This window comes from Chenopodium quinoa, unplaced genomic scaffold (genome assembly GCF_001683475.1).
Source record: "Chenopodium quinoa cultivar QQ74 unplaced genomic scaffold, ASM168347v1, whole genome shotgun sequence".
NCBI classification, from domain to species: Eukaryota; Viridiplantae; Streptophyta; class Magnoliopsida; order Caryophyllales; family Amaranthaceae; genus Chenopodium; species Chenopodium quinoa.
This window is the reverse complement of record NW_018743894.1, coordinates 3052247-3077965: the sequence shown is the minus strand read 5'-3', so window position 1 is coordinate 3077965 and position 25719 is coordinate 3052247. Positions and strand designations below refer to the sequence as shown.

At 38.5% G+C, this 25719-nt stretch overlaps 2 long non-coding RNA genes across 2 annotated transcripts; one reads left to right on the top strand and one right to left on the bottom strand.

Annotated features, from left to right (window-relative positions):
• The first annotated feature begins 14312 nt into the window (after nt 1–14312).
• On the top strand, nt 14313–15593 carry LOC110686788. Its single transcript, XR_002504298.1, has 4 exons — nt 14313–14657; nt 14782–14840; nt 15112–15285; nt 15387–15593. It is a non-coding gene; the product is annotated as an uncharacterized LOC110686788 (long non-coding RNA).
• Nucleotides 15594–19532: 3939 nt separating this feature from the next.
• On the bottom strand, nt 19533–24912 carry LOC110686840. The gene is made up of 5 exons (XR_002504315.1): nt 24574–24912; nt 23120–23202; nt 21754–21835; nt 21571–21672; nt 19533–19784 (listed from the first exon to the last, which is right to left on the bottom strand). It is a non-coding gene; the product is annotated as an uncharacterized LOC110686840 (long non-coding RNA).
• Nucleotides 24913–25719: the final 807 nt, after the last annotated feature.

The following is a 25719-nucleotide window of genomic DNA, read 5'->3' as shown; positions in this document are numbered from 1 at the left end:
TCATAATATAAACCGCTACATTTTTTTATATGTTACATAGTACATAAGAAGGTCCTATCATAATACTAATACTAGTCATAATTATAGAAGGACCGGAGTTAACCAAAATGATAACCAACTTTAACAATTAAAACTAGGCGTTAACTACATAATCCAACAACACAAAATGATTAACACCCACTTCCACAAAGCTTAAAAATACCCAAACAAAATGTTCCCAAACCATGATGTTACACGTTGTAGCCCTTAATCGATCATTCACTATTCAGCACAGTCATTACCACCATCATTCTAAGATGGTCTTCAGCTTCTTGTGGCAAAGAGACTTCAGGTTAAGTGGGTCTGATTCCTTTCCCTACAATAAGGAAAATAATTCATGACAATAAACTGGTAATACAAGTAATTTAACAAAACTAATCCTAAGTGTTTTACCTGTAAAACAACATCGGTTAATGCATAATTAGAGAATAGAGGTTTCCCTACCATCTTAATGACCTCTTCCTTGTACATAATAGCAGTTCCACCGGAGCATGAATGGATGAACGAGGTGTGCACTATGAAATTCACGGGCAACCTAGAAATAACCTCCTCACGTTTTCATCAAAATGCCTTGTGTCTAAAAGGATAACAACTGAAGGATTCACAACTCCGTACATCAACTAAAAATTCTGGAGGAAAGAATCCCGACTAATACCATGCAAATTCCAAGACACCAGTTTCGTGTTTAACGGCACATTATTCAAATGAGGGACCCAATTGGGGCATGAAACTAGATCAAATGCTACTATGTGGAATGGCCCCCCTTTTAGGAGATTTAGTTGCTTTGTAAATTTGTATGATAACCACACACTCATAAATGGGAACATCCAACACCTGGAAGGCGTCTGTGAATGTTCCCATGTAGCACTGTCAAAACGGTTTGACAGTTCGGTTTCGGTTCGGTTTGAAATCGGTTCGGTTTGAAATCGGGTCGGTTTGAAATCGGTTCAAATGTCTTACGGGTCGGTTTCGGTTCGGTTTAAATAATTATCGGTTCAGTTCGGTTTCGGTTTATTCTTGAACGGTTTAAATTCGGTTCGGGTTATAAACGGTTCGGTTAGTAAACGATTCGGTGCAAACGGGTTGCGGTTTGTTAACGGTTCGGTGTAAACGGTTTTTAACCCGGTTTAAATTCGGTTCGGGTTGTAAACGGTCCGGGTTGTAAACGGTCCGGGTAGTAAACGGTTCGGTGCAAACGGGTTGCGGTTTGTTAACGGTTCGGTGTAAACGATTTTTAACCCGGTTTAAATTTGGTTCGGGTTGTAAACGGTTCGGTGCAGACAGGTTGCGGTTTGTTAACGGTTCGGTGTAAATGGTTTTTAACCCGGTTTAAATTCGGTTCGGTTTGTAAACGGTGCGGGTTGTAAAAATTCCAGGTAGTAAACGGTTCGGTGCAGACGGGTTGCGGTTTGTTAACGGTTCGGTGTAAATGGTTATTATCCCGGTTCAAACAGTTTCAGGTTGGAAACGGTTCGGTTGTTTTTTGGTTTAGTTTTATTTTAGTTCGGTTATAACTGGTTCGGTTCGTTCACGGGTTTGGTTCTTCTACGATTTAACATTATTTAGATCGGTTTTATTTCAGATTTACTAAATTACGGTTCGAGTCTGTTTTTGATTTCAAAAAATTTTGTACTACTTTCTAACTTTTTGCTAGTTAACAAGTTTTATATCAAGCCGAGACTTCATCACTTCATATTGAGGCATCATATTATATGCAAATTCTCATTAATTTTATAAATACATATCATGTTATGATTTAAGTTTAGCTATACTGATCTTACTAGTTTATTATGAAGTAGATTATAAAAGTTTAGTGCATTAATGTATTATTGTTTTACTATCAGATTATTATCTGCTTCTGATTTGATCATTTAGTTAATAGTGTCATAATCATGATTTGATGAGTTGTTGTGACATCGAAATTTGCAATTTGGTATTCGATACTTAATTAGTCAACAAGACTGATAATTAAGACTCGTTTATCATTATATATTTGCATAAAGTTATACATGAAGATATTACAGAGTAGTTTGATTTGTATAATGAAAGAAAACATTAATGAAGAAGAAGGTAATGTTGATTCCTTCAATCGATTATACAGATACATAACATATAACCATCTCATATTCTCATAGTTAGATATTATTAGTATAAAGGGATGAGAAACATAAGATTATTATATTTTTGTATATCCTTTACTGGTTTACCCTTAAGGCTTAAGTCACTAATTAGTAATTAGTAATTACTTAATTAGACTAACAAGTTAATCAGAAAGAGTAACTTTTAACTTGAGTCTAGTAGATCAAATACTGAAATGGTATTAGTATATTACCGAGTATGATAGTCTAGTACGCTGCTAATCTGTTATGCAGCTATGCTAAATTGACAATTGCTCATATAGTCATATTAGTCAATCACTCATGTAGACATAACTCATATCTAATTAAGTAATTTGTATTTATGTACTAATCTACTAGTCAACTATATCATTTATAAGTTTACACGATTACAAGTGTATTGCTTATAGGTACAGCTAAACTGATATAAATATAACCATATAACAAATCCGTAGTACTTCTAACTCTCTAAGATATGACATCATTATTTATTGAACAATTTTCGATTTTTTATTAATCGCAACGCCTAGAAATTACACGCTAACCGATTCACATTTTATAATTTAAAGAACTTAATATTTTAATGTGTGTGTTAAAAAAAATTATAAAAGCTGATATTATGAAGGTGAATATCGTTTTATCGGGATCCGAGAAATGTAATTAGTTTTTTTTTTAAGTCATGTAATTAATTAATTGTATAAAAGTTTGTTTAATGTTATTAAAATAAAATTAAAAATTTTGATTTTTACAAAGTGGAAAATTAATTTCATTTTTTTTGGTTGACAATTTCAACAAAATATGGTGGGAAATTTCCCTCCAAAAACCAAAAGGAAATACACATTTTAGATTTAGAATTTAGATATTTTGATTCTTTAATAATTAAATAAACATGTGGTTCATATATTATGCAAAAGAGAAAAAAAAAAAAAAAAAAAAAAAAAAAAAAAAAAAAGTGAAACGTGAAACTGTGAAAGACTGAAAGGCAATTAGGTTCTTCATTCATCCTCTTCATTCATCCTCTTCATTCCACAGCATTCACCGTTCTTCTTCTTCATCCTCAAATCGAAGCGTTGAATCCTCACTCACTCTCAAGTTCTCAACTCTCAAGCTCTGAACTCTTAGCCTTCAATAGCTCAAAGGTAAATTTTAGTTAATTGTTTTTGTTTTCGTTTCGTTTTTTTCGATTTTTTTTTCGATCTCTCCATTCTCGTTTTTTTTTTTCATTCTCCAGTTCTCCATCTTCAAATCTTCCTCTCCTTCAAGCCGTCACTGCTCAAAGGTAATTTTATGTTAATTTTTTTGTTTTCATTTCGGTTTTATGTTGCTGATTCGTTGTTTGCAGGATTTGCATGTCTTTATTTTTTGATTTTTACTTCTGATTTGTTCATATAATTTCATATAATTTCTGATTTGTTCATATAATTTCTGATTTTTTGATGTTGTTCATGTAATTTTTAATTTTATTGTTCTTGTTGTTCATTTAATTTCTGATTTTTTAATTTTATTGTTCTTGTTGTTCATTTTTTGTTATATCTATTTGTGAGGTGTTCTGGCCTTACCAGCTTTGGCTATGCTCAGTTCTGATCAGGGTTGTGGTTGTAGTACCATGAGCAACAATTGAGTTGATTTGGTTACCTTATTCATGCTCGTGGTTTCTTTTCGTGTTATTAATTGTGCTTGGTTTTTTTCAGGCTGCTGTGTTGTTGCTGGTCTGCCTTTGTGACTGTTTGCTGTTTGTTGAGCATTTAAAATGTATGGCTTTGTCTATAATGCTCTATTAGTATTCAAATATACTGAATGCTATCCTTTGTTCTATCAGCTGCATTGTTCTCTCATTAGTGTTTCTGTTTATGTGGGTTAATGCTGAATGCTAGCAGGATTTTTAGATTTAAGTTTGGGTTTTGTTTTGTTGCAAAAGTGCAAGTGCATTCAGATAGGAGTTGTCTAATAGTGTTTAGTATATTTTAGGACTGAATTGTAGATGGACTACCTCAGCTTAGAGCATGTAGTACTAGCTAGGGTCTGTCCTGTGCTGCTGCTGTTCTAATGTCTGGCCAGATCTGCTAGATGTACAAGGCTAGATTGTAGGATCTGCTGGGTGTTTTCTGCCCTGTTCAGAGCAGAGTCTTTCTGGCCATGGTTTGTGCTGTCCTAGTTGATGTCTCTGCTGCAGGCTGGGTGCTGGGGTTGGTTGCTGCTGGTTTTCTAGGGTATTGCAGCTGTGGTTTTGCTGTCGTCTTGTGTTAGCTGGGCTGTGTTGTCTGTCTGTTGCTGGGCTAGGTTGCTGGTGTGCTTTGCTTGAAGCAAGCAGGTCCGGAGCTGCTGTGTTAATTTGCCTATTTTTTTTATTTGCCCTTAATTTGCCTTTTTTTTCACTTGATTTATACTGTTGTGTTTTTGTTTTTTCAGCAATGGAGCAAGAGTTTATTGGTTTTGATGAGGATTCTACTGTAAAGAATCAAGATTCTACTGTTCAGAATCAAGATTCTACTCAACGTACCACTAGTGGTAGTAAGCGTGGACGAACATCAGATGTTTGGAGGTATTACACCTTTTTTGATAAGATGGTTGGTCTTGCTCCGATAAAATATGCTCGATGCAATGTTTGCGGTAATAAATATAAAACTCCAGGTAATGCTGGTACTTCAACTTGTAAAGCTCATACTAAGACATGCATGAATAAAAATCCACACCATCCTGGAAATCATGAAAGTGGTGTTGAGCTCCTGTTTAATCAAACACGTCATTTACAATTGCTTGCTAGAGCTATAATTTTGCATTCCTATCCTTTAAGTATTGTGGAGCATCATGGCCTTAGGGAAGTTTTTACGAATTTGAACCCCAACGTGAATCATGTGTGTAGAAACACTATTTTGAAACATTGTATTGATGAGCATGATAAGTTTAAGTCTTTGTTGTTGCAATCTTTTTCGGGAATTGAAGGTAGAGTTAGCTTCACTTGTGACTTGTGGACAGCATGTACTAATCGAGGTTATCTTACTTTAACGGCACATTATGTTGATAAAAATTGGTGTCTTAGGTCTAAAATTCTGAATTTTAGATATTGTGGTCCTCCTCATACTGGTGTTGAGGTAGAAAAATTTGTGTTAAAACTTATTGGGGAGTGGAACCTTCAGGGTAAAGCTTTTGCAATGACTGTTGATAATGCTCGATCCATGGATGTTATGGTTAACCTTTTGAAGAAAGATTTAATGTTGACTTCTCCTCTTCCTTGTAATGGTAAATTTTTTCATATTCGATGTTCAGCTCATGTCTTGAACATTATTGTTCAAAGAGGTTTAAAAGAAGTTGATAGTAGTGTTCAAAAATTGCGTGAGGTTTGTAAATATATTGATTCTTCAGATTCTAGACTCACTCAATTTGAGCATGCTCTTCATGAGGTTAACTGTGTGTTTAATGGAAAGTTACGTCTTGATGTTGTGACTCGTTAGAATGCCACATATACGATGATTCGAAAAGCTTTGGAAGCAAAGGAAGCCTTGAAATTGGTTATTGATAGGTTTATAGGTTATGAATTCAAACTTTCGAATGATGAATGGGATACCCTTACTAAAATATGTAATTTCCTAAAGCCATTTCATGAAATCACTGTGTTATTTTCTGGTTCAGAATATCCTACTGCAAATTTGTATTTTGCTAGTGTTTTAAAAATTGAGCACACAATAAGTAAAGTCCATATAGATCCTAAACTTGCACCCATGGCAAAAGTTATGCTTGAAAAGTTTGAGGGCTATTGGGATGAATATAGTTTGATCCTATCAATTGCTATTGTTCTTGATCCTCGTTATAAGCTTGTTCGAGTGATGAAGATGTTAAAAGTGCTTTATGTTGATGAGGCATGTGTTGAAAAGGCGAAGGTGATTAAAGATGCTCTTTTGGAGTTGTATAACTTTTATTCTTCTTTGTCTTCCGGTTTTACATCAAGTACAAATGCTCCACCCTCCATCCCAGCTGTTATCGAAAATTCAAATAGTCACTTGGATGATGATATATTCAAGGTAATCAATTTCTGATTATTGTGGTTTACAAAATTAATAATTTTATGTTTTAATTTTATTATTTAATAAAAGCATTTTGTTTGAACTTTTCTAGTATGTTGATAATGATGATGATGAGGAGGATGACACATCAAATCGGCCATCGATGGAGATTGATTCTTATTTGTGTACTCCTCGACAACCAATTTATGAAGGGCAGGAGTACGATGTTCTTAAGTATTGGGAATCTCAAAGTAGTGTGTACCCCATATTAGCTGTTATGGCTAGGGATGTTTTGGCCATTCCTATTACATCGGTAGCCTCAGAGTCTTCTTTTAGCATGGGTGGTCGTATTTTAAACAAGTATAGGAGTGCGCTTTTGCCTAAGAATGTTGAGGCGTTGGTGACCACACAAAATTGGTTACGTGGTTATGATTGTGATATTGAAGAAGACGTCCTTGAAATTGGTAAAGAAGTGATAGATGAAAGTTTTGCATCTAATTAAGAAGACATGGATGTTGTATTGTAGTGAACTAGTGATGCTTAATATATATTGTGTTGCTTCATTGCTAAAATGTTTTAATCTCATAGAACAAGTATTAATAGTTTTAGTCACATTACATATTGATATGTTGTTCCTTTTTTTATCTCGAGTTATTGGTTATTATTTATGTCCCGCTAAATATTCATCTTGACCTGCAACCGACTCACTTCGTAAATGATCTGCATCGACCCACACTGACCCACCCAATAACCACTCCTAGTAGTAAGTAGTTTGTAAACGGTTCGATTTATAAGGATTCGGTTCATAAACAGTTCGGTTTATAAACGGTCCGGTTTATAAACGGTTCGGTTTGTAAACGGTTCGGTTTGTAAACGGTTCGGTTTGTAAACGGTTCGGTTTATAACGGTTCGGTTTATAACGGTTTTTATGCCAGTTTAAACGATTTCGGGTTAGAAACGGTTCGGTTTATTTTTGGTTCGGTTTCCTTTCCAGTTCGGTTTAGATTTGGTTCGGTTCTAAAACGGTTTAACATTACTCGGATCGGTTCGGTTTCGGGTTTACTAAAATGCGGTTCGGGTCGGTTTTCGGTTTCAAAAAATCGGTTTTTAATCGGTTCGGTTCTCATTCGGATCGGTTTGAATCGGTTCGGTTCGGTTTTTGACAGTGCTATTCCCATGCAAAGGTACACCGTATCCAAGCACAACCTAATCGGTGGAATATTTAAATCCAACACCGGCTTTAGATTAATTAGGTGTTGTAAGTTGCGAGGGATGTAGCTCTTTGTTTCTATCAGCCAAAAAGATAAAAAATATTAAAACAGAGTCTGGCGCACGTGAAACAAGGTTGGCGCCAACGCTGGCTATTGGCGCCAGACGCTGACCCTGGCGCCAAGCGCCAAGCGTAGCGCTAGGCGCTACAGCTGGCGTTTGGCGCTGACCTGGAAATTCACGCGTTTTCTTAAAATCAGATAAAAATTGCCGTACAGGAGGATAAAATCGTATTTCCCTCAAAAATGCTCTTTGATTTTAATTAAAACTCTGAAAAGTCAACAAAAGTCAATTTATCAATGCTAATTGAATTAAGAATGAATAGAACCTTCTAGAAGAATCTAGAAGAGTAAAACCGTTCCTAATTGCATTAGGAATGATAAATCTATATTAGGCCCTTCCCTAGATCATTGGGCCGCATATAAGGCTCAAACCGGGCCCAGTTTAGTAAATTGGCCATAACTTCCTCAATATTCATCGGAATTGGGCTTATAATATATCGTTGGAAAACTCTTGTCAAGCCCCATCCAACTACACCACTATTGGACCCATATCATGGACCAACCAAATTGGAATTGCTGTTTTTTTAAAATAAGTTTTCAAAAACAGAGAGAAGAGAAAAGAAATTAAAACTATCCGCAACACTAGACTTTCCACACTCTCACTTCATTCGATTATGATTCGATGTGAAAGGTACTCATCACCGGGTTTGGTTTTGGGGAGACACAAATGGGTGTCTACATTCGTGTAACTAGACTTGAAGGTAATTGCATATTATTTGTTCTTGCTGTTTATATGGGACTAGAGTTGTACCACATGGATGTCTTGGATGTCGTTTGTATAAATTTATGTTATAGATGTCTATGTGGAACACACTCTAGGATAAAATGCTATCCAAGTTCCTTCTTGAAAATTGAGTTTTAAAATTGTCAATTTTAATTTTCAAGGTGGATTGAGTTATTAGTTGTACTTGTTTACATTGATTACATATCTGGTACAACTAACAAGCCATCGTGCATTGGTTTTTGATGATTCTATGATGAGAAAATGTATTAACCACTAACAATGGAACTTGAGTTAGAAGTGAAAGTTCATATTAGATTTGAGATCATCAAGGAACAGAACAGGCACTTCAAGGTACCACTTGAGCAGTGATTTTGCTTCAACTAGTAGAGCATAACAATCATCAATGTTTGGGATATGTGTTGGACATGTCACCGTTTTTAAGTGATCAGGGCGCATTTTGAGAGTGGATTATTGTGGGTTGAAAGCATTTGGATTAAGGATCAATTGGGCTATAGTTTGTCTATAAACAAACTCTGGGTTGTTGGCTTCAGCATGACATAGGTATATCATGGAGTTAAAATCAGGCTCGGTTTGGGTACCTTCAGGTGGATGGAAATATAAAAAGCATCGGTTACATATCTTGGTGTAAGCAAGTCTTGGCATAGGCATGGTGCAGAGAAGGATAGTTTGGCAAAGGGGTTTACAAAATACATTCAAGGTAAGGGCATATAGTGGAATATCTTATCTACTATGTATATAAATAGTGAGGCCACCGAGTAAGCCCTAATATTTATTGAAAAAGTGTTTCCCTAATGTCCTTGTTTTAATTTCAATTAGCGTAGGAGTAATTTATTTTTTTAATAGAGATACCATGTGTTTTGGGTGTTTTTGTCCCTCGAGAGAGTTACGTCACGAAGTCTGGTCCGGCTGAGTTGTACCTGCAAAACAACGGATACTCCGGGTGGTTGGAGCTCCGCCTCCGAAGATCAAGTTAGTAACTTGAAAGGGAATAAAGAATGCGAAAATTTAGATGGAGATCTGCTTGGATTCCAAGCTCAGGTCTCTCTCTGATGAGAGAGAGTGTGTGTGTAATAAATGATTGAATTTGTCCCCAAAATGGGGAAATATCTCTCTATTTATAGGGTCATTGGAGAATGTGCCCCCATTTAGGTCACTTGACCTAGATTTTAGTGGGCTGCGCCATTTTTACGGCGCTTCTTGGGATTTTGGCCCTTGAAGGCCGCCATTTCAGAGATTTATCCAAGGGGGCCATGTGTCAAGGGGATATTAGGCCACGTGGGCCATCCTTAACTCGACACGTGGCCTGCTCTCATTGGTCCACGTGTCTAGGGTATTTTTACCCTAAACATTTGCTCCTCACAGGGCTCACGTGCGTATCAGGTGGGGCCTGTGACACGTGTCCACCTATCAAAGGTGAACGGTAACGGGTAGTAAAATTTGAATTTCAAACAAGAATTTCCCCCCATTTTCACTTTCTATAAATAGAAGTTTACCTCCCCCTTTTTCCTCACCTTATTAACATTTGACTTTTTTAGAGAGAGAAAGAGAGGGCTTCTAGAGAGAGATTCTCTGCCTCCGTCTGCATCAAAGCAGTTTCAAGTTTCCGTGTGCTAGAAGTTCAACCCCCGGTTTACCGGTTGTAGCGGTTTTCAGATTTTTCAGAGTTAAAGTAAGGTAACCGCCTGTACCATTTTAGCTTTTCTCCTTTTCAACTTGTATACAATTTTTTCTCTGCCTGTATACATAATTTTAGAAAATAAAAATGAGTTCTCAATCCACTCACTCGGCACTGCCTAGGACACTCAGCCGGTCCCCCGGAACGGCTGAGTCTAGAATAGTGGGTGCCTTTTCTGGACTGTCAGAACCGATGTGCTCATCTCCGAATTCCTCCCTCTCTGTGTCTGTGCAGGACACAATGGCCAGAAGGTCTAGGAGCCGGCGCACTATAGCAGTGCCAGCCGATGAGGTTGTCCCAAATAGGGAACAGAGGGATTTGGAGGAGAGTGGTTCTGATGAAGAGGCTCCCTCTACTTCTAGGAGCTCAAGTGTACGAGAGGTAGGCGGTGAGGAAGTCGCCTCCTCTAACGGAACCGGCGATGCTGAGGCCGGCGAAGGGTCGAGGGCCGAATCTTCTGGCTCTAACCAAGATAACTTTGCGGCTGACTATCAGCAGCCGCCTAAGGTCGCCGACCTCCCCAATCCCAAACAGACTAGAATGCTGCCGGGTAACATTGCCCTACTCAAGAGCGGCTTTAGGGCCTTTAAAGAAAAGCACCCCTTTGGAAGGGGCTGGGACATCATCGTTCCACTGGCTGATGCAGTAATGGCCTGGAGCGATGACATTGATAACGCAGACCATTACTTTGTCTGCTACTAGGCGGTCATTAAAGTCGGCCTCTGGTTCCCCCTCCGCCCCGCGATTAGGAAAATCCTAAAGGGGTACGATGTAGGAGTTTGGCAGCTCACCCCCAACTCGTGGGTGAACATTCTTAGTGACACCGTCGCATGCGAGTTCCAAAATATAAATCCAAGCTTCTCCGCCTTCGCTCATATGCATTATTTGAGCAAGGCCCCAGGCGGCCATAGGGCATGGTATACTCTGACTACCTTGCCCCAATATTTGATGACTTTGGACAAAGTGTCCAAATGGTACGGGTGGAAGGACAAATTTTACTTGATTTCTTCCCCAACTCTAAGGCATAACCGGACACTGCGCCGGTACAACACATAGCCGACTCTTCTAGGCAGGAAGTGCCCTCTCCCGGCGCTGTCTACTAAGGCCCGAGAACAAATAATTGATCCGGGATTTTTTGAGACAACAACCGAGCCCATGGGGGATGGGACTCACATTATAGTTCCCAAGAACTTGATCACCCATCCGGACTTCTTCAAGGACGAGTGCATCTTGTCCGCCTGCGGGCTGAGTACCATGTTTCCCAAGGCTAGATTACCTTACATCCGGAGTGTTTGCTATTTTTTTATTTTATTGCAAACTTGCCACAATTTCTTCTAACCTTGAATTCTATTCATGCAGCCGACGCCTTGAAGATGGTCGATCCGGCAAAGACACCGGCTAAGTCGGCGGCGCTGCTGCGCAAAGAGGCTGCACTTGCCAAGAAAGCAGCCGTCGATGCAAAAGAGTCTAAGAAAGGCGAAGTAAGACCGCCTAACTTTATATGTATTCATACAATTTTTTTTTTACTAAGGCAATTTGCCGGTTGGGTATACTGACCCTTGTACATTTCTCAGGACTCTACAAAGCGAGTGCCACGATCCTTCTCCAAGCTTCTCAAAAGGCAAGGAGAAGATCTGGAGAAAGCTCCGGCTGCGAAGGCCGCCAGAAAGGACCCCCCTCCCCAGACAAACTCTGCTGCCAAATTCGATCGTCCAACGACCGGAGGCAAATCTCCTGCTGCGATAAAGATTTTGAGCGAAAGCTCAGAACGCTCACAGCAGAAAGCGCCGGATGCCTCTACGGCATCGAAGGGTGGCGAGCCACATAATGTTGCAGCCGGTACGACAACAACTGGGGAGGAGCAGACGCCTAAGCCCCATCCGGACACACAAGGTAAGGGAAGGATTGAAATACCTTGGCCACTTGACTTCATGAGAGTCAAGACTAAGGTTGATCCCTCTGGGGATTCAGTCAGAAGCCGGCAACGGATGAGTGCCAACTATGCTGCCTCTTTCTCACAGAGTACTACTTTTGATGCAGATATAACATCCGACGAGCCGGATCTTGTGGGTTTCGCAAAACGGATGGTGAGGACCCTCACCCGGTCAGAGAAGAACTCTATACCTGATCTGCATGTAGTGGACTTCGACCGGATAATAGGCCAACTGGCTGAGGTAAGGAATCCCACAACCCTGATATCTTATCCTTTGATTTTACTAAGTAACTCATAATTCGGCTGCTCTTCTCTCAGGTAATGCTGAGGGTGGACGGGCTCCGTGGCCCCTTCAAGCGGAAGCAAGAAAAGGTAAATGACGCCAAACGGAGGGCCATTGAAAACCTTAACTTTGCTGAATATGCTAATTATATGTGTGATTAAAAGATTAAAGCAGTAGAGTTGAAACAGGAGGAGCTGATCCAGAGCTTGACAGCTGCGAACGATGAAGCCAACAGCCGGGCTGATGACCTTGAGCAAAAACTGAAGGATGCCAAATTTGAGCTCAAGGCATTAGAGGATGCTGATCAAGAAAACACTCAACTCCGAGCCAGGATCAGCCGGAGCAGCAGTATCCACCTCAGCCTTAGGCGGGCCTCCCCACTTTCTGCGACAGTATGCCATCCTGTTTCTTTACCGGCTTGTATGTTGTGTAATATTGTATCTTTACCAACCAAGGGGTTGGGTTAACAATTTATTTTTTGTTTCTTCACCGGATGTAACTCCGGTTAATACAACTTCTAGCCTTTGAGCCATTTTAAATATTAAATGAAGTATTCTGACTCAGTCGGTTGTTTATACCTGTTTATTTTTTAATGAATTTTTCAATTTGAATTTTGCGTATGCTTGCAATTCTTTAATATTTTGCCTAACTTAGAAAAGCATGCGGCAGTTTGCAATCTGGGTGCTCTTGCCCCTGGACGGCTGTGTGGTTGGTTTTGTTTCAAATAGATTGATTGGCTTGAAAACACTTGATATTAGGAGAAGTATGGAGTGTTTTTAGGCCGATCAATCACAATGGTGATTGCCCCAAACCAAGTGCACAGCCGGCCATTAGAGCGGGTGCTTTGAGCTTCTTACCCAGGCGGTTATATTCCGTCTGGGGTTATTACATAGCCATTACACAAAATCTTTTGCCCCAATTGAGAGAGAAAGTGCAACTTTGGAATAAATAACCTAAGTGAGAACTTCAGCCGGATACCGACTGATGCCTCGGGGCATCTGGTATTCGATAACTTAATCGTTCTTCGTAGATTACTCTGGTCAGACGGCTATGAGTTGACCAATTTGGTCGTTCAATTATCGTCGTCCGCATAGGTATGTAGAACCGACAAGTAGTCTATTCTCTGCGACGATTGCACCCGGAGGGGTGTCGCCGGATGCCTTTATCCATGTTGGGACAGCGATTTTATAAAATAAGCAACCATCCGGCCTCTTTAGGACTTTGGTCTTGTTTGAGACCAGTTGTATAGCCTTAAGCGTTTTTGTGCTTAATTTTTTAATCGGACCATCGGCCGAGCGTTATTACAAAATTGAATTTACACTAAGTGTCGAACTTAGTTAGTTAAACAAATAGTCCGTCTGAGTGTTACCCAGACGGACAAGCAATTATTGAATTACACTAAGTATCAAACTTAGTTAGTTAAACAAAGAGTGCGTCTGAGTATTACCCAGGCGGACAGGCAATTATTAAATTATACTAAGTATCAAACTTAGTTAGATAAACAAAAGGGTCCGTCTGAGTATTATCCAGGCGGACAAGCAATTACAACCTTACTAAGTATCAAACTTAGTTAGTTAAACAAAGAATCCGTCTGAGTATTACCCAGGCGGATAAGATAAAATAACAAAACAATTCTACAAACAAAGTCTGAATTCTCATTAATTGACTCACTGTTTACAAAAAATTTACATTTCTCAGAATTAGTACTTTTTTAGGTTATCTACATTCCAAGTTCTAGGCTGGCGCCGGCCATCTGGGGTTTTCAGACGGTAGGTGCCATCCCTGACTTCTTCATAAATCCGGTAGGGGCCTTCCCAATTAGGAGTTAGCTTTCCAGCCTCATTCCTACCGGTTGCCTCCATTTTTCGTAACACAAAGTCGTCAACTTTCAAAAGACGCTTGTGCACTTTCTTATTGTACGCTCTGGTCATTCTTAGACGGTATATCTCATGGCGCAAGGCAGCGTTGCCCCTGCGTTCCGGGAGGGAGTCCAATGCTAGCCGCATGGCCTCCCAATTTGCCTCTTCATCATAAAGCATGACTCGCACTACTACAAAATTGGTCAAAGAGACCGTAAATAAGAGACCCTTTAATTAGATAACCGGTCTCTTTGTTTCAAGAGACCGAGTTTTACAAATCACGGGTCTCTCTTAGTTTTTAAATTTTTAATTTAAAAAAAGGAGACCCTTTATTAAAGGTAATAGGTCTCTCTCGATATTTTTTTTATGAAACTTTAAAAGAGAAAGACCTATGTTTAAGATAACTGGTCTCACCTTATTTTTCCCAAAAAAAAAAAAAAAATATTTGGAGAGACCTGTTACATCACTAAAATGGTCTCTCATACACTAGCTCTAATTAAACCCTAGAACTTCTCCTATCTTCAACCCGCCTCCATCTTCTTCCTCTTCTCTTAGCTCTCTCTCTCTTCTTTCTCTATTTAGTCCCTATCTTTTTCTTCAAATCTTCCTATCATGGGAAACTACAGTGTCAACGAACAGTTTCTCAATCCATGGGAAACTTCGTCGATCCGATGGTAAGCATGAACGAAAACCCTAGATCCCTAATAACTCTCGAAATTTGTCAAATCCAAGTAGGCTACCATTGAAATTCGTCAAATCTATTTTAATTTTTTGATTTTGTTGTGAAAATGTCTACAGGTGCAAATGGGTGCAGCTAGGAAGCAGTGAAATAAATTATTGCCATTTTATGATATCTCGTATTTCTTCTAATTCCAGTGTTTGTTTTTTTTTTAATTATTATTTTAATTATTATTTTTTTGAATCTATGGTTTATCAATTTTCGGCATGATATTATTAATAGTTTGTATGAGGTATGAATAAGAGGAAAATCAAAATTTTAAGATTTACGAACTATAATCTGTGAAAATTACTCGTCAATTTATCCCAATTTTTTTGTACTTTCTTTTCTTTATGAGTATTGATCTCTTACAATCTTAGTTGACCAGATCTGGTTTTGAATTTGAACAGAGTAAAATTCTTGCAATCTGGTGGAAATTAAAGCCCAATTGCATGAATTATACGAAAAGGAAGGGAAACGTTTGATAATATGCAAAATATAAAATTAAAGGTGGTGGTTATTCAGTTACTTTTCTTCTGCCTTCATCTACTGTCAACTCATTGGTATACTAGATGAAATGTGAGGTAATTGTTTGTTTTTAGTTCTTTTTACAATTTATTTAATGAAAATTATGTAATTTATAAGTTATTTTGATTATTTTGGAAAATGATTCTTTCTGAATCAGGTTTCTGGGATTTTGTAAGAACATTGAAGGTATTGGACAATTGGGAGTTCGAGATTTTGCAGTTGAAGAATTCGTTTCCATCTCTTCCACTTTGTATATAACTATATAATTTCAATATAATTTTGTAATGGATTTCAAGTTTGATAAATTAGTTTGTATCTAAATATGAAACATTTAATTATGCAATTTTGATTCTTTTAATGTGAAGGTGTAACTTGCAATATTCCAATAATTTCAACATAGTACTCCGTATCTATAAGAATAATTAAATGCTTAATTTTATTTTATTTTATTTTAAATGAGACCAAAGAGATCGGTTGAGTTAAATAAATAGTCTTAGTTTTTGAAAAAAAGAGACCACCTACCTTAAATAGGTGGTCTCAAATTTCTGAAAAAAAGAGACTGCCTATGTTAGATAGGCGGTCCCAATTTTCAAAAAAATGAGATCACTTATCTTAGATAGGCGGTCTCAGTTTTTTCATTGTAGAGACCACTTCTAATAAACCAGTCTCTTTGCCAAAGAGACCGCTGAGCTAGAGACTGCCTCTAAAGTAGTCTCTTTGGCCTTTTTCAACGAGTCTCTTTGGCCTTTTTTGTAGTAGTGTCGTAGAGTCGGCTCGTAATGTTCAATGGGCAAGACGGCTTCAGCACCGTATACCATGAGGAATGGGGTTTCACCGGTTGCCCCTTTGGCAGTAGTTCGAATGGCCCATAGGACATGAATTAGTTCTTCTGCCCATAAGCCACCGGCCCTTTCGATTTTCTTTTTTATGCCGTCTGAGATAAGTTTGTTGAAGGCTTCAACTTGGCCGTTTGCTTGGGGTCGGCCGACTGATGCAAAACAATGTGAGATACCTTGATCTCCCAACCAAGTCTTGAGATGAGGGGTTTCAAACTGAGGGCCATTATAAAAAACCATAGACATAGGTACCCCAAACCGGGTGATGATGTTCTTCCAAATGAAAGAGACGATATCCTTTGTCTTGATATTCTTGACCGGCTCAGCTTCTACCCATTTGGTGAAATAATCCACAGCCACCAAAATGTAGCGCTTTTCGCTTGGAGCAGGCGTATAAGGACCCAAGATATCCATGCCCCATTTAGCAAACGGGACTGGGCTGTGGATTGCCGTCAAGTCAGTAGCCGGGCGGTGAATAAGTTTGCCAAACCTCTGGCATTTGTCACATCTCTTCACCAACTCTTTAGCGTCTGCTTCAAGAGTAGGCCAAAAGTAATGCCGCCCGGCTCTGACGGCTAGGGACCTGCCGCCTATATGAGAGGCGCAATACCCAACACGCAATTCTTCGAGAACTTCTTTCCCCTTTTCTGGGGTAACACACTTCAATAGAGGTTTAAGGAAACTTGCCTTGAAGAGCTCTCCGTTTCTCAACTCGAAGTTTGCTGCTCGCTTCTTCATGACGGCTGCTTCCTGTGGTGAATCAGGAAGTCTGCCGTCTACTAAATATGCCCGGATGCCATCCATCCAGGTAGAGTTTCGGTCCAGAATTCCAATGGGCTCTTCATATATGCTTCTCTTTTCCCAAAAGACCGACTAAGGCGTATCACAGCAGGCGGATGAAGCCAATTTGGACAACGCATCCGCCTGATTGTTATCCGACCTGGGCACTTGATTTAGACGGAATTCCTCAAGTGCCCCAGCCTCTTCTTTGACTGCCTGAAGGTATTTGATCATAGCCGGATGAGTTGCCTCATATTTTCCCTCATATTGGCTAACGACCAACTATGAATCAGAGTAGGCGTCAATTTTAGTTGCCCCTGCTGCCTTACACATGCGGATTCCGGCAAGCAGGGCTTCATACTCCGCCTTGTTATTTGAGGCTTGAAATTTAAACCGCAGTGCATATTCAAATCTGTCCCCCTCAGGGGACTCATATAAAATTACTGCACCGCAGCCGTTCTTCGTTGAGCTCCCGTCTACATACACTTTCCAAGCCTGTTCAATGTTATCCGGTTGCACCGGTCGTGTCATTTCAACAATGAAGTCGGCAAACGCCTGACCTTTCACTGCCTTTCTAGGTTCAAAAGTGATTTCAAGACTTTGCATTTCAATAGCCCATTTTAATATTCTGCCGGATAATTCCGAGGTAGACATTGGCCGTTTGAGGGGCAGGTTGGTGTAAATTACCACCGGATGGGCCAAAAAATACGGTTTCAACTTCTTGAAAGCCATATACAAGGCAAGGCCAAATTTTTCTACCATGGGGTACCGGAGCTCAGCATTTTTTAGAACATGGCTAATGAAATAGACCGAGAGCTGAACGCCGTCTCTCTTAGCAAGAAGAACAACACTGAGGGCATGATCCGAGACGGCTAGGTACATGTATAACATCTCTTTAGGCAGTGGACTAACAAGCCTTGGCAAAGAGTGCAAGTGTTCTTTCAGCCGTTGAAAGGTCGCCTCAGTATCATCCCCCCATTCAAATCTGGTCTTCTTCCTGATTGCTTGGAAGAAGTAAAGGCATTTGTCACCTGACCGGCTAAGGAACCTCCCCAAGGCCGCCAGGCAACCGGTTAATCTCTGTGCTTCCTTGATAGTACGGGGTGACTTCATGTCAATTACCGCTTGTATCTTCTTGGGGTTAGCCTCTATCCCCCTTTGATCAATCAGGAATCCGAGAAACTTCCTAGACTCAACACCAAAAATGCATTTCTTAGGATTTAACATAACCTTATGCCGCCTGAGTGTGGTGAAGGTTTCTCGAAGATCAGCAAGGTGATCCGCCTGCTGCTTGGATTTGACTATCATGTCATCAATGTACGCCTCCACATTCCTCCCAATTTGATTAATGAAGACCGTATTAATCATCCGTTTGAATGTAGCCGGCGCATTTTTCAAGCCATACGGAATCACATTGTAACAGAATAACCCCTGATCAGTGACGAAGGCCGTCTTTTCTTGATCTTTCTTCCACAGGGGTATCTGATGGAAGCCGGAGTAGGCATCCATGAAACTCATCAAGGCATGCCCGGCTGCCGAATCGACCAGACTGTCGATCTTAGGAAGCGGATAACTGTCCTTGGGACATGCCTTGTTGAGGTCTGTGTAATCAACACACATACGCCAGGTACCATTCGACTTCTTTACAAGCACGACATTCGCCACCTAGTCGGGAAAATTACATGGCCGAATGAACCCAACGTCCAACAGCTTTTTTACTTAGGTAGCTGCTGCCTGACTTCTTTCCTCGCCGTAATTTCTTTTCTTTTGCCGGATGGGCTTCTTTTTAGGATCCATGGCGAGTTTGTGGACAGCAAGATCCGGGCTGACGCCTGGCATCTCTTCCACTTCAAAGGCAAGAATGTCTTTGAATTCTTTCAGCAGAAGGTGCAAGTCTGCACCCAACTTAGCATAAGCAACCGTCCCAACCTTTACAGTACGCTCTGGACGGCTGTCGTCCAGAGGTATATCAACATGTTCTCCAACCGGTTAGGGACGGAGCTCATCTGACCGTTCACCGGTCAGTGATTGCTATTTTTTCTCTTTCTTCACCTCCACCAGCAGGGGTGCCTTTCTTTTCTTTCCGGCTGCTGGTGGGGCTGGGGCTGGGTCGGCAGCCTTGACATTGTCACACTAGTGGAAAAAAGGCCATCCGTAACGGGCAACGTCCGTTACGTATGCGGCCGTTACGGATGGCCATTGTTATTCGTAACGGGCAGTGTCCGTTACGAATAATGGGTTATTCGTACTTAACATTTCAAATGTCCGTTACGAATAACCCCTTATTCGTAACTAACATTTCAAATGTCCGTTACGAATAATGGGTTATTCGTAACGGACATTTAAAATGTTAGTTACGATTAAATCCTTTTTTGTATTAAAATAAGTCCTTATTCGTAACGTGCACCTCAAACGCCCGTTACGAATAAGTGATTATTCGTAACTGTCATTATAAATGTCCGTTACGAATAAAGTTTTATAGTATATAGTTAAACACTTATTTGTAACGAGCAACAAAAATGCCCGTTACGAATACGTGGGTATTTGTAATTGACAAATCTCCTGCCCGTTACAAATAATCATTAAATTATGTTTTTTTTTAATTAAATTTCGACAGCATGTATTTATATATAATTAATATATATTAATTAAAACCTATTATAATAAACATGTTCCTATAAATACACAATTATACCGAACAATCTTTCGTAAAAATTAATACGACGTAATATAAAAATTGAAGTAGTAACACATTACAAATTAAAACTTGTATAAATTTATCCAACATTTACAACATACAACACTAAAAATATTACTTTGTTCTACATAAGCTAATAGTTATGCATTCAATAAATATTTACTTCTAAATTATTGCGCCCATTGTTCTCGAACCACATTCAACTTGTCAACATCATCAGGGCTGCCCTTGGACAAAAATCCTATTGAAAAAAAAAACATATGAATGAGGTTACAAAATAAAAACAATCCATCATAAAAACAATCATTAGAATAAATGTGATGGTCCAAATTATAGAAATAAAACTCAAAATATAGAAATAAAAAACATAACATCCTTATTAACTTATATTTTGATTTCTATGAATCGAAATTAATGAAACGTGAATATTTACTCACTTTTAGAGCGTACAGATCCAAAAAGGCTTCAAAATTGCACTAAGGGACTTCCATCTTTCCCATATTTCATTATTGGTCCAAATTAACACAATAAAACACATAAAATCCTTAAATAACTTATTTTTTATTTCTATGAATTAAAATAAATGAAAAGTGAACATTTTCTCACTTCTGGGAGCGTATAGAGCCAAAAAGGCTTCAAAATTGCCTAAGGGACTACTATCTTTCCCATCTTTCATGTATTGGTTCAAATTGACACAATATAACACATAACATCCTTCATTAACTTATATTTTGGTTTCTATGAGTTGAAATCATGAAAAGTGACCATTTACTCACTTTTGGGAGCGTATAGAGCCAAAAAGGCTTCAAAATTACCTAAGGGACTTCTATCTTTCCCATCTTTCATGTATTGGTTCAAATTGACAAAATATAACACATAACATCCTTAATTAACTTATATTTTGGTCTCTGAGTTGAAATCAATGAAAAGTGATCATTTACTCACTTTTGGGAGCGTATAGAGCCAAAAAGGCTTCAAAATTGCCTAAGGGACTTCTATCTTTCCTATATTTCATGTATTGGTTCAAATTGGTACAATATAACACATAACATCCTTAATTACCTTATATTTTGGTTTTTATGAATTGAAATCAATGAAAATTTACCATTATCTCACTTTTGGGAGCGTATAGAGCCAAAAAGGCTTCAAAATTGCCTAAGGGACTTCTATCTTTCCCATCTTTCATGTATTGGTTAAATTGACACAATATAACACATAAAATCCTTCATTAACTTATATTTTGGTTTCTATGAGTTGAAATCAATGAAAAGTGACCATTTACTCACTTTTGGGAGCGTATAGAGCCAAAAAGGCTTCAAAATTGCCTAAGGGACTTCTATCTTTCCCATCTTTCATGTATTGGTTCAAATTGACACAATATAATACATATCAACCTTAATTAACTTATATTTTGGTCTATGAGTTGAAATCAATGAAAAGTGATCATTTACTCACTTTTGGGAGCGTATAGAGCCAAAAAGGCTTCAAAATTGCCTAAGTGACTTCTATCTTTCCCATATTTAATGTATTGGCTCAAATTGGCACAATATAACACATAACATCCTTAATTACCTTATATTTTGGTTTTTATGAATTGAAATCAATAAAAAAATTTACCATTTTATCACTTGTGGGAGCAGATATAGCCAAAAAGGCTTCAAAATTGCCTAAGGGACTTCTATCTTTCCCATCTTTCATGTTTTGGTTCAAATTAACACAATATTACACATAACATCCTTATTTAACTTATATTTTGGTCTATGAGTTGAAATCAATGAAAAGTGACCATTTACTCACTTTTGGGAGCGTATAAAGCCAAAAAGGCTTTAAAATTTCCTATGGGACTTCTATCTTTCCCATATTTCATGTATTGGTTCAAATTGGCATAATATAACACATAACATCCTTAATTAACTTATATTTTGGTTTCCATGAATTGAAATCAATGAAAATTGACCATTATCTCACTTTTGGGAGCGTATAGAGCTAAAAAGGCTTCAAAATTTGCAAAAAAAAAAACTACTAACCTCCTCTAAGACACCTTTGCACTCCAAGTGAGAAGTAACAATCTCATACATGTATCTCATAATGTAGTAGCCACATTCAACGCCTCCTTGTTGTTGAGCGCACTAGTATATATAACAAATAGTTAAAAATTTTGTGTTCAAAGTGAACAATGTATAACAATATGGGGTGAGTAGTGTATTTACCTCCATTTGTATGAATTTCAATTTTTGCCTATGTGATTTCAATTCACTCCTTGTGAGATTCGCCCGATATAATTTATAAGCCCTACAAAAATATTATATATTCTAACACTTTGAACAAAATAATCTACAACATTCTTTTGCAAGTTTTCCAACTATTCCAAAAAAAACATATATAAGATATGGCAGAACAAGAACCTGAATAGAAAAAAAATGATATGCATAAATAGAGAGACTTGTAGCCTACAGCATAAAAAGCATAGAACTGATCATAAATGATCAGCATATAAAGCAATATGCATAGAACTAATCAGAACTGATCAGCATAGAACAATGATGGCAATGAACATGATAACAAGCGGGGACACGAGCAATAAACAGAAAAGGCCTGAAATGAACTGATCAGAATTGATCGGAACTGAAATTTCAGAACTGATCGGAACTGAAATTTCAAAACTGATCAGAAATGAAATTTTAGAACTGATCGGAACTGATCAGAATTGAAATTTCAAAACTTATCGGAACTTATCAGTACTGATCGAAACTGATAAGAACTGATCAGAACTGAAATTTCAGAACTGATCGGAACTGAAATTTCAGAACTGATCGGAATTGTTCAGAACTGAAATATTAGAACTGATCGGAACTGATCAGAACTGAGCGGAACTGATCACAACTGATCGGAACTAATCAGAACTGAAATTTCAGAACTGATCGAAACTGATCGGAACAAATCGGAACTATACTTTTATTCTTCAATTTATCTAGATGGCTATGGTATTAATCAAAAGATCGAATTCAATAACGAGTGATTGCTACTAAACCTAACAAGACCAAAGAAATAGGAGGGGCTATTCAGGGCAGCCAAAGTGCATAACTAACAAAAGTAACCAAACACATAAACATGAGTTATTTACCTAACAAAGAAAATTTGATATTTGATGCAAATAAATTATGCACATAGAATAAAATATACCAACCAATGAAACTATACACTAAAAGTATCCAAATAAAGTACAACATACTTCAAAATTTCCAAATGCAAGAAAAATATTCACCTCTACCTCTAATTCTTAGGAATTCGTCACATAAATATCATTTCCTATCCTCTTACATAGTAACACTCATTCTTCATTGAACACACCCAATTAAAACACTCATTCTTCATCATCACTTGTTTTTCAAACAAAATATTGCCCGGGATTCAAAATTTCTATGCTAATCACATTATCTAATACACAATCAATCTTAGTTTCATATCAGGTTCAGCTAAACAAATCATCGTTAAAAGTTTAAGACAAAACAAAATCAATCAACAAAATACACTACACCACAACAAAAATGTCGAAAATTAAGACTAAAATCAGACCTTGCCCTTGCTGATAAAGGCGTCGGAGCTTGTCCTAACCTCACTAAACTGGCTATCCCAGACTCATTACTTCCACATGGTTCCTATAGACAATACAGAAACGCATTAAGTGATTAAAACTCAATGGTAAGTTTTTGAAGATAGAACTCATAAAAGCCATGGTTGAACAGAATTATTCTTCACCTCGCTACCAAAAAAATTATTAAAATTACATAAATTAAGGCTAACAAACTTAACAGCTTCAATTTTTTTTAAGAGCAAAACAGGAGAGGGGGAGCTTTATTAAACACATAAAAACAATTTACAAATAGTCAAGCTCCGCAAGGGCAGTAACACCCTGCGGAAGTGAGTCCAAGAAAATTTGCTCCACCCCATTACAAGGTTCAATTCTGGCCATTAAAAGAGCTACAACATTCCCGTTTCGTCTAATATGAAAGCAAGAAAAAGAATCAAAGGACCGTCTATCTTCATTCCTTTGTTGGATCAGCTGCACCACAGAAAGGGAATCACACTCTAGCTCCACTCTCAAGTACCAAAGTCTCTTTGCCATAGCAATGCCAAGGCGAGCTGCCATGGCTTCCGCCAATTTCACCGAATCAGAGCCTACACATTTATTCACAGCAGCAGCAACTATCTTACCCTCCTCATTCCTGATAATCGCTCCTAAAACCACCTTAGCCACATCAAACAAAGCGTACTACCCCAGGGCAAGGCTTCTTCCAAGTGCTATGGGACGCTACACCACATCCCCTACTCACCCCACCAACAGCCCCCTTATACTTCCCATAATCTTCCACCAATTTCACAAAACCATTACCCCTACCACGCTGCTACTCCATGGATTATCAAACACCATAGAATTTCTGTAGGCCCACACACCCCAAGCAACAACCATGAAAGTAAGAAAGTCTTTATTGCTCACCCATTACCCCCTCTTAGGTTTTATTCCTGAAATAATTATTTTACGATTCAATATTATTATAATTACAGTATTATTTATAACACCCTTTTATAATTACAATATCGTGTTACCCCTCGCATTTCCATCTAGTAAAATGCAAAGTTATACTATAGATATCTACTATGAAGTATATCAATCTACCTTAATTATTCAATCTTGCTATATAGTTGAGCTTTAATTATGATTTTATTTATGAAAAATCAAATTGACTTTTCAGCCAAAAATAAATTAGAATCTTAATTCGAATCCATCTAAAACATTATGAATATAAGATTTATTTCCACCCAATGGAAAAAATCAAATTAAACATGTAAAATCAATCAATTAATTCGGAAAAAAAAATTAAAAAAAAAACCCTATAATCAATTAATTCGGAACTTTTTTTTTTTAAAAAAAAAAAACCCTATAATTAAGTAATTGCAATTAAGCAAATTGAAACAAGGGTTACGAAATTGGGGGAGGAGATATAAAGATAGCATCAAATTGAGCTTACAGGAAGCTATTGATGGGAGTTTCTTGAGCAGGAAGGGAGAGCTTGAGCAGCTTCAATGGAGAGAGCGCTGCTGCGTGAGAGGGAGTAGAGAGCGCTGCTTCAATGGAGAGAGCGCAGCTGAATCGCGACGAGAGAGCGCACCGGATTTTGGAGAGGACCGAGCTGAGGAACGACCTGAGTTGAGGGAGCTGAGGACCACCGGAGTTTGGAGAGGACGAGCTCAGGATCGGCCGGAGTTCGGGGAGTTGAGGTCCGAACTGAGCTTCAATATTATTGGAGAGAGAAAAGGGAAATATTTTGATGAGAGAGAGTGATGAGAAAGGGGAAATTAAAAAGTTAGGGTTTACATTGAAAAACTATTCGTAACGGACATTCCTTGTTAGTTACGACTAGTGGGTTATTTGTATCGGGCAAGACTTGTTGGTTACAACTAGTTGGTTATTTGTAACGGGCAAGACTTGTTGGTTACGAATAAGTTGTTATTTGTAACGGGCAGAATTCTGCCCGTTACAAATAACAACTTATTCGTAACGGGCACTAATCTGCCCGTTACAAATATATCTTTTTCTGCTCAAGTCACAGCTTATTTGTAACGGACATTGATTTTGCCCGTTACAAATGATGTAATTGTAACGGGAAATCATATGCCCGTTACAAATAGCTTGTTACAAATAAGCTTTTTTCCACTAGTGTCAAGGTCTATTGGTTCCTGGCCGTCTAGGGCCACAGTATCTTTGACGGATGAGAGATAGCACTCCCGAGCCGTCTTCTGATCCCCATTCAAGGAACCAACAGAGCCGTCATCCCTCTCATACTTGATGAGCATGAGGGAAGGGATGATTACAGCCTTGGCTTCGTTTAGGGTTGGCCGGCCTAGAATAATGTTGTAGGCGGTCAGCTCCTCAACGACCAAGAACTTGACGACCAGGTGTCGCCCTTTTCCTTTCTCACCCAGCCGGATTGGTAAATCAACCCTTTCGACTGGGTAAACCATTCTACCCCCAAAGCTAACCAAGGGGTAGGTAACCGGATGCATGCTGCTGACATTTTATTTCAGCTTTTACAGGCACCGGAGGCTGATAATGTATGATGAGCTGCCGGTGTCAATAAGGATCCGTCCAACCAGCTGGTTGGCAACCTTACATT